Consider the following 10,311-nt stretch of genomic DNA (forward strand, 5'->3'; position numbering starts at 1 on the left):
CAAAAAATATAAAAGGAAGAAAATAAAGGTATGTCCTTATGGTTCTCAAGATTTCATCAGTGTCTGTTATGTCCTCCTTCTTACTTCTAATTTTGTTAATATGGATCTTCTCTCTCTGACTTCTAGTTAATTTGGATAAGGGTTTGTCAATCTTACTGATTTTCTCAAAGAATCAATGTGGTGATATTTTTGTTGTACCCTTATAAAATCTGCCTGAAGATCAGAGGACAGAATAAGCCACTAGATTAAACGTAGAGGCCAGGCAGTGGTAGCACACTCCTTTAATCCTAGCACTCGGGAAGCAGAGATTGGATCTCTGTGAGTTCAAAGCCACCCTGGACTATATGAGATTGATTCAGTCTAGGAGAGAAACAGAGCCAGGCAGTGGTGGCACACACCTTTAATTCCATTACTTGGGAATCACACACACCTTTAATCCCAGCACTAGGAAGCAAGTAATATGGCTGGGCAGAGAAAGGTCTATAAGGTGTGAAAAGACAGGAACTAAGCCCTTTTTTTGGCTGAAGCCCTTTTGGCTAGAGAGGTTTTTTGGCTCAGGACTCAGAGGCTTTCAAACAGAGGATTCATGGAGTTCACAAGGTGAGATGTGGCAGTGGCTTGTTCCTTTGTCTCTCTGATCTTTCAGCATTTACCCCAATATCTGGCTCTGTTTTTTTTTTTTATTAAAAGACCATTTTAGAATTCATGCAACAAATCAACTCTTTGTTTCATTGATTCTTTGTATTTGTTTGTTTCTATTTTATTGATTTCAGCCCTGAGTTTGATAATGTCTTGTCATCTACTCCTTTTGGTGTGATTTCTTCTTTTTGCTTTAAGGCCTTCAGGTGTGTTGTAAAGATAATAGTATGAGATCTCTCAAATTTTTTTTTTCATTTAGGCACTTAGTGCTATGAACTTGCCTGTTAGAACCACCTTCATGTTCCATAAGTTTGGGTCAGATAGGATTTAGGGTGTTATTTCAATTTTCTTGTATTGTGTTGAGTCTTTCTTTGTGTCTGAGTATGTGGTCAATTTTGGAAAAAGTTCCATGATGTGCCATGAAGTAGTGTATATTCCTTTATGTTTGGGTGAAATGTTCTGTAAATATTTGTTAGGTCCATTTGGTTTATGTAAGTTAGCTCCAGCATTTCTCTGTATAATTTTTTTTTTTGGTTCTATTTTCACCCTTTATTTGGAATACAGGTCAACCATAGTTTTAGATTTTTAAATGATAAACATGGTGATAAAAGTGTTGAAAATAAGTCTGGCCTGAATTTGGAGAGTAAGTGGTTTTCCAGTTTGGCGGTAGGAGAGAAAACAGGTGCAAGATCATCTCCAAAGGAGAAGAGAACACATATTCAGTGAGCCACCAAGGGGTTTGGCTTCCACTCACTAAGGGCAAGCAGCGCAGTCCAGGCTAACTATCCATGACCTTTATCACAGCAAATCAGAGTCTCCAATTGTTCAAAGTAATTGTAGGTACAAGTGAGAAAGCAACTCCAGACTGACTTAGTAACCACTCTGAATGACTATTAAATGTCCCCCAGTCCAGAGGTGGCAAAATCTTCAGAGTGACTGTTGGAGCAGGGAACCTTTCATGTGCTTCCAGTTGTTATACAGTGCATAGAGACTGGTGGGGGTCAATCCGGCCACCACATGCTATTCCTCGAAGACCACCTGTACATTTATACAACATTCCCGTCATGGTTCCGGCTGCTACTGTGTTGACGTCATCTTCTGCACCTCGTGTTTTCTCAGTGAAACACCAAATGTACTATAGAGCAAAGCCAGGGAGCCTAGAGTATTAGCCCAAAGTGCCCCTTGCCTAGTCACCATATTCAAAATCTGTACATTTCTTGGTTTGGACGAGGCCATGCTGTGGGTTTCCTTCAATCCTAACCGAAGACCGTTCATTGCCCCAAATGCAGCCCCTGTCATGCAACATCCTCCAATGGTAAAGAAAGCTAGCTCAAATCTGCCTCGGGTTTGTTAGCTCCGGTTGGCAAAATGAACTCATCGGTATCCCGAACAAGATAGCGTGGTTCCACATTTAAATATGGAGACAGGGGGTTCATACCAGTTAGCGGAACACCAGCAAGTCAGCGTGTGAGTAATCCACTCCTCCTGCTCCAAAGAAGCCAGGTAGCCCACCGGTGGTTTTTTTGCCACTTCCTCTGCCACCCTCCATGACGTTGCAGCAAACTGCGGTGGGCTTCCCACCACCACCTCAGGCCGGGTCGTGTGCTTGGCCGTGGTCCCCACAGCAACAGCCAGAAGACCCGCATTGCTAATTCTCTGTATAATTTTTGTCTGGAAGACCTGTGCATTGGTGAGAGTAGGGTATTGAAGTCACTTCTATCAACGTGTGAGGGTCAATATGTGATGTAAGCTGTAGAAGTATTTCATTTACAAATGTGAATGCCTTGTATTTGGTTAAGAATGTTAAGAACTGCAATGTCCTCTTGGTGGATTTTTCCTTTGATGAGTATGTAGTGTCCTTCCCTATCTCTTCTGATTAGTTTTGGTTTTAGGTCTGTCTTGTCAGATATTAAAACAGCTACACTAGCTTGCTTCTTAAGTTCATTTACTTGGAATGTCTTTTTCCATCCTTTTATGTTGAGGTGATGTCTATTCTTGTTGTCAAAGTATGTTTCTTGGATACAACAGGATGACTCCTGTTTTCATATCCGTCTGTTAATCTGTGTCTGTTTCTTGGGGAATTGTAACCATTGATATTGAGAGGTATCAATGAGCAGTATTGTTGATCCCTATTATTTTATTAGTAGTGATTTTGGTGTGTATGGGGGGGCACTCAATTCCCTTCTTTTGATTTGCTGGTCAGGGATTATTTATTTCCTGTGTTTTCTTGGGTATGGTTAACTTCTTTAGGTTGGATTTTTCCTTCCAGTGTCTTCTGTAAGGTTAAATTTATAGATAGCTATTGCTTAAATTTGATTTTGTTATGGAATGTCTTATTTTACTCTATTGTGACTGAAAGTTTTGCTGGGTATAATAATATGGGCTGGCATCTTTTGGTCTCTTTGAGTCTGCCCTTCTTGGCTTTTAGAGTCTCTATTGAGAAGTCAGGTTCAATTCTAATAGGTCTGCTTTTCTATGTTAATTAGTCTTTTTTACTTTCAGCTTTTAATAGTCTTTCTTTGTTCTTAGATTTTGTCTTTTCATAGTGTCCCAGATTTCCTGGATATTTCATGTCAGGAGTTTTTTAGATTAACATTTTCTTTGAGGAATCCATTTATTTTTTTTCTCTATTTTTTTCGTCTTCTTTGTTGTTTGTTTGTTTTTTAAGACAAGGTTGTTCCTCTGTGTAACAGCTCTGGCTATACTGGAATGCTCTCTGTAGACCAGGCTGGCCTCAAACTCTCAGAGATCTGCCTCCCTCTGCTTCCTGGGTGCTAAGATTAAAGGTGTGTGCCACACTGCCCAGTTGGTATCCATTTCTTATATCCTCTCTTCAGTACCTGAGAGTCTCTTTTCCATATCTTGTATTTTTGTTGGTGAGGCTTACCTCTGAGGTTCCTGTTTGAGTTCCTACATTTTTCATTTTCAGATTTCCCTCAGTTTGGATTTTCTTTATTGATCCTATTTCCACTTTGAGTTTTTGAATGGTTTTATTCATTTCTTTCCACTTTTTGTGTTTTCATTGATTTCTTTAACATATTTATTTCCTTTTTAAGGACTTCTATCATATTCATAAAGGCTATTTTAAGGTCTTTTACTTGTGCATCAGTTATGTTACAATACACAAGGCCATGCTGTGGTGGGGTTGCTGGACTCTAGTGGAGACGTATTGTCCTGGCTGTTATTGATTGTTTTTACATTTGCATCTAGGCATCTGGAATTAGGAAGATTGTAATTCTACCTGTTGACATCTAGTCTTGTCTTGTTTGGTGAGTGTTTCTGTTACCCTCTCTGGTTCTTAGGAGAATGTGGTGGCTGTATGTTGTTTGACAGGGAATTCTTCTGGGATCCTGATAGGTGTGGCCACTGGGTTTTTCAGGTAAAATGTGTTTCTGGGTATTGGGAGCTGACACTTAGGAATGGGGATAGGCTAGGGTTGAGGGAGTCCACAGGAGGAAGAAAGCAAGGTGTTCCACTAGGAACTGGTTAGTCCCCTGGAAACTGGGGCAGAGAGTAAGGAGAGGCCACAACAGAAGGTCTGCTACAGGACTGGGAATGAGACGGGAAGGTTGAAGGTTCACTTGAGGGGTGAAGATATCCAATTAGCTTCCCTGGTCAGAGTGGCCTGTGGGTTCCCAGATAATACCTGCTTGAGTTGGGGGCAGGGGATAAACCAATGGGTAGAGGAATGAAGATTAGAGGAGAAGACCTGTGTGACCCCCTGGAGGAGGGGACAGGGTAGGGAAGGGAGACAGCAGCAGGTGTGCTGCTGCAGAGCTGGGATGAGACTGGGGGGTTGGATTTGGAGGAGCAGAAGAGATGAAGATCTGCAGTTAGCCTACTTGCTTCCCTGGCAAAAGTGGTCTGTGGGTTCCCAGGGAGTGCCTGCTGGAGTTGGGTCCTGGGATAAAGCAGTAAATTGGGGGTGGGGAGTTAGGAAGGATGATCTGTATGATCCATGGAGGTGGCTGCAGAGGGTGGTTTGCTGCAGAGCTGGGCATGAGATTATATGTAGCTAGAGTTTTCCTGCCTGGCCCACAGTCAGGACAAATCTCTCTCACCTGCCAGTCCCACAGCTGCTCCGACCCAACCAAGTAAACACAGAGACTTATATTGCTTACAAACTGTATGGCCATGGCAGGCTTCTTGCTAACTGTTCTTATAGCTTAAATTAATCCATTTCCATAAATCTATACCTTGCCAAGTGGCTCATGGCTTACCGGCATCTTCACATGCTTCTTGTCATGGTGATGGCTGGCAGTGACTCCCTCCACCTTCCTGTTTTCTCTGTTCTCCTCTCTGTTAGTCCCACCTATACTTCCTGCCTGGCCACTGGCCAATCAGTGTTTTATTTATTGACCAATCAGAGCAATTTGACATACAGACCATCCCACAGCACTTCCCTTTTTCTTTTTCTTTTCTTTTCTTTTCTTTTTTTTTTTAAAGAGGAAGGTTTTAACATCTCCAAAGCCAGCTTGGTATATTTGGGAATTTGGGTGTAGATTCTCTTACTACTTCCTGCTGGAAGGGGGGGCGCTCTATCTTATAAAGACACAAAGAAAATTTTAGGATTATGGAACAGTCCGTAAGGGTGTATCGTCTGAGCCAGTTGCCTTGAAATGGTTCTGGATGTTGGATCATCTGGGCCATGGTGTCATCGGAGACCTTTCAGGGGGTCTTGGCTGGTCAAACCTGATGTATCTTAATCTGGAACAAATCCATAGCCTCTGGCTTTCTGTGGAAACAAAAGCAGAGCCTCCTTTCCAAAGCAACATATCCTTACATCCAAATTTTGAAGTCAAGGTACCTTTAAAATATACATTTTGGCATAACTCAACAGCTTTTACAATCAAATGTTTTTCTTTAGTTACAAATATCAAAGAGAACATAATCCAGATTCTCTGTGTGGTAGCCATCTTTACGTGGCTTATTTTTTATATTACCTTGAGCCTATTGCTTTAAACTGCAGCATTCTAAGACCGAAACAGCACTGTGGCTGCTGGCTCCACCTACTTCAGCTTCCCAACATGGCGGTGGTATGTTTTCCGCCAGCTCTGGGAGCCATCAACTCTCAGAAATAGTGGGTCTGTGCTTCTATCAAAGCAACGTGTAGCCCAGAAACCTTTTTTTGTTTTGTACTAGTAAAGGCTAAATCCACCACGCAGCTTAATGTGCCACTTGCAGAGGCCTCATTCCTGTCATACTGCAGGTCGAGCATGCACGCCAGGAACCCGCCACAGTAGATAGTAGGTCAAACACGCAGGCTGCCGCTAACTTGAAAGAGACAACTAGGAACTGTTTTTAGCTCCGTTATAGAATCTTTTTGTTCAGGTTTTAGGTGGAAACTCTTGCCAACACGTTGGGCACCATTTGTAGCTAGTTTTCCTGCCTGGCCCACAGTCAGGACAAATCTCTCTCAACCACCAGTCCCACAGCTACTCAGACCCAACCAAGTAAACACAGAGACTTATATTGCTTACAAACTGTATGGCCATGGCAGGCTTCTTGCTAACTGTTCTTATAGCTTAAATTAATCCATTTCCATAAATCTACACCTTGCCATGTGGCTCGTGGCTTACCGGCATCTTCACATGCATTTTGTCATCATGGTGGCTGGCAGTGTCTCTGACTTAGTCTTCCACTTCCCAGCTTTATTCTCCTCCTTGTCCCACCTATACTTCCTGCCTAGCCACTGGCCAATCAGTGATTTATTTATTGACCAATCAGCAACACACTTGACATACAGACCATCCCACAGCAATTATATTTGGAGGATCTGAGGGAAAGATGAAGATCTGCAATTAGCCTACTTGTTTCCCTGGTCAGCATGCACCCAGACATTCTTGAGGAAGGTAAAAAGTCTTCCAGCCATCTTGGTTTCCCACCTTTTAGTGTAAGTGTGTACAATATTCAGAAAGGGTTAAGTTGTAAGATGGTTGAGATGTTGCTTTCTTTTGTGGGACTAGTCATTAGGGTCCAGGTTCTGTCCCTAGTCTTTTGAGTCTGCTAGTGCAGGCCTAAGATATCCAAGAGTCAGCACACCCCTTGCTGGGCCTCTCCTCTGCTGCCTTTTGGTGTGGCTCCCCAAGACTAGCTGCTCTACCTTGAGTAAGCTCTGATTAACCATAGGTTGGGGACAGGTGATCTTCAAGAGCTGAGGGTGAATTCAGAAGGCCTGTGGGAGGTACATGGCACTCCACAGTCATTGGTGGCCGGGGTTTGAAGAGGATGGTGGCTGTATCGTGCCCAAAGCACTGGTTAGAGCTGATGCTTAACTCCCACAGCTTTGCTTCTCCCCATTGGGTTGCTGATGCTGGTCCCTAACGGCACAGCTTTTTTAGAGTCACTGATATAAGTCTTTTAACTCAATTTGACTGCGCTAAGCTATGGCAGTGGATACACTGGTTGCAGTCACAACAGCAAATCCAGTTGGATAACAGAGAACATTCACAAATCCAGCATTAGAACAAGTTTCTTGGAGTCACTGATCAAATTGAGTTGGGAACTCAATAAGTAGCTGATGGAGTGACAAAACATTGCTATATCATTTGTTTCCCAAGCTGTAATCAGCCACTTATTCCAACATGAATTCTAGTTTGCCACCTTACCTGGAATTCCCTAGGGCAAGTATGTGTGCATGTGCATGTGCGTGTGTATGTGTGTGTGTGTGTGTGTGTGTGTGTGTATGTGCACGCGCTATAGATTGGAAGCAGGGGTCTTCCTCTGTCTTTCTCCACCTTTTTTATTGAAAATAGATTTTTCATATACTATGTTCTGATTGCAGTTTCCCCTCCCCATCTACCTTAATTTTCGAGACAGCATCTGTCATTGAACTGAGAGTTCGTCAAATGGCTAGACTGACTGGCCATTGAGTTCTAGGAGTCCTCCCTTTACCCCACCCCACCCCCAGGGCTAGAGCTACAGACCCACACCATCACATCCAGCTTTTATGTGGGTGCTGGGGATCTGAAGTCAGTGTGCTTGCATGGCAGGGACTGGGCCATCTGCCAACCCATAGACCCAATAGTCTTTCTTCTGCTTAATCTAGTGTGTTGGTGATGACGTCTACCTTGTCTTTCATTGATTTATTGAGTTTTTCATTTCCAATTTCTTGTTTGTTCTTTTGTTTCAGACTATCAATTTTCTTACTGAATTTCTCATCTATGTTGCTGGCTTTCTTGTTCAGATATTGAACTGACTTCTTTATTTCATCTTCTGTCCTCTTTGAGGTTGTTAATTATTTTAAAAACTAGACTTTTGAATTATTTCTCCTGCATTTCAAGACCTCAGTATCTTTGGACTTGATCATGAGTACCCGTAAACGTTTTAGGAGTCATATTGCCTTACTTTTATGTTTCTTGTGTTTCTACATTATAATTTTTGCATTTTTTTTTTGGTTTGTATATCTCTTCTGATGTTATTTTGGTGTGTGAGGGGGAGGGTGTCTTCTTAATCTTCATTTAAGGTCTCAATCCCCAAAACCTCCCAGAGAAGAGAAGGCAACAACACCAAAACTAGCCGTTTTCAGGTTGGTGATGTGTACAGGCTGAGGACCAGTACAGCCAAGGCTTAATGTTTTAGGCAGGCCTGCACTCCCTCTTTGTATTTCAGGAGCTAGAGCATGTTTCACTGAGGTTTGTGACTGATGGGCCAGGAAGTTTCCTACTTGTTCCAGAAGTCACCAGTTTGATCCCAGGGGGGTACTAATGGTCCAAGCTGAGGGCTGCCTCCCCAGTGCATCAAAGGGAAACTCGGCAAACAGAGCACCAAGATCTGAGCCAGATGGGAGGAACTGGGGAACACAGCTCTCTGCCTTCTGCTCTTGGCCCTTTCAGACCATGGCCAGTACCATATCACCCTGCTGGAGGAAAAGGCTGTGCAAATCGGCTGTTGCCCCAGACTAGCACTCCATGTTCTCAATCCTAGATAGCAGTAAATTACTCACATCAAGGAGGCCGCTCTGGAGGATGAGCAGTCCACAGACTATGAGCTGAGGGCTCTCAGTGTCCACTGGAGTCCCCATTCCTTACCACAGAGCTCTCTATCCGTGACCACCTTCCTCCCGCTTATGCTCCTCAGCTCATCTTGTCCTCTCCAGAACTGCAGTCTTCTACCCAAACATGTAACAGAATGACTTCAGGCTCCTTGAGGTATAATTTCAAGTCACCAGAGTAGCCCGGTCTCAAACAATAGTCTCCTTCTCAAGATGGTGCCAGACTACAGCTGTCTGAAATATCAGGACTGAGAAAATGGGTCTCTTTCCCAGTGTGGCCTCCCACACAGAGGAATCAGCCACGAAATCCTCCCACTGGATGTAAGGCTCCCATGAACTTTGTCCTGTGGCTGGGACTGTCAGTACATCCTTTTGGTTTGCTATCTCTGTTCATTTTCTATCGTCAGTAAATTGGTTGCTTCTTTTCTCCTTATCCCTTCCAGCTAGGTTTTCTCTTCTTCTCTACTGCCATAAAGTACAGGTGCTTTCCTCTTCCTGGTGTGAGTTCACCCATAACTCTTATTTCAGGTCTTGCTGCCTGCACACCTTGGCATGTTGTATTTTCACTTTGACTCAGTTGAAACAACTTTGAAATTTCATTTGTGACTTCACTTTTGTCTTGTTAATTAGTTCCCTAATGTTTAGGGATTTCCCAGAGATAATTCTGTTAATTTCTAATCTATTGTTTTTAACATCATAGTATATACTTAGTAACATGTTGATCACTTGAAACCTATGAGGGCTTTTTTATGGTCTAAGAGACCATCTAGTTTGGTGAATGACATGTGTCTTGTTGGGTGGTATGTGGGTTAAATGTAGGAGGCCAGCTCCTACCTTTTCAAGGGTTCTTTTGAGGAGGAGAGAGGGATAAGAAAATATTAGATAGAAAGATAGCAAAGAAGAGAAAGACAGAAACACAGAATAGCTTTGGAAGGACCTGAGTCAACACCCAACAGCCTCTTCTGCCTCTTCAAAAGGGCTTTTTATAACAATGCCAAGGGGTGGGGCAAAAGACCTCCCCCTTGCTAAATGAAAGCACACCGCACAGCCAAGTGCAGACCCTTCCAACCAACTGGTAACCACGCCCTTAGTCAAATCATCCCCTTATGCAGCCCTGCTGGGTAAAGCAAGCTCAGATTCTTGGACCCTGAGTAAGTTCTCACTAGGAAACCTCTGTGGGCCTCTACAGTTAAAGGTCAGTGAGGCCATGAGGTGTTAATATTCTATCAGGGTTTCTTGGGGGTGTTGTTTGGTTTTGTCTTGTCTTGTGCGTTCTATTTTGAGTACTATCATGGATTAAATACAAGGCCTTGTGTAAACCAGGCAAGAGCTCTGCCACTGAGCTACAGCCCTTGCCCTTCTGTCCAGTTTCATTAGGGAAAATTTTAAATCTCTTATTGTTTCTGTAGGTTTATTTATGGAACTTTTAGTTCTGGCAGTTTTTACTTAGTGTTTTGAAACTCAGTATTTGGCTGTAAATCATTTGTGATTGCTATAATTTCTTTACAAATGGAAACTTTTTTGTTATTTAAAAAAAAAAAGAAAGAAAGAAACGAAAACCATCCCTTTGTCCTGAGTACTATCCTTTTCTTTGGAAGTCTACTTTGTCTGACATGAACAAATCCTTTCCAGCTTGGATGGAACTTAAGTTGGTATTAATTGACGCGTGTAGATTCTCA

General features: G+C 42.8%; 1 pseudogene; it reads right to left on the reverse strand.

The window, feature by feature from the left end:
- Positions 1 to 1,218: 1,218 nt before the first annotated feature.
- Positions 1,219 to 2,188, reverse strand: LOC131924628 (mitochondrial import inner membrane translocase subunit Tim23-like; annotated as a pseudogene).
- Positions 2,189 to 10,311: the final 8,123 nt, after the last annotated feature.

The sequence above is a fragment of the Peromyscus eremicus genome, chromosome 14, assembly GCF_949786415.1.
Source record: "Peromyscus eremicus chromosome 14, PerEre_H2_v1, whole genome shotgun sequence".
Lineage (NCBI taxonomy): Eukaryota > Metazoa > Chordata > Mammalia > Rodentia > Cricetidae > Peromyscus > Peromyscus eremicus.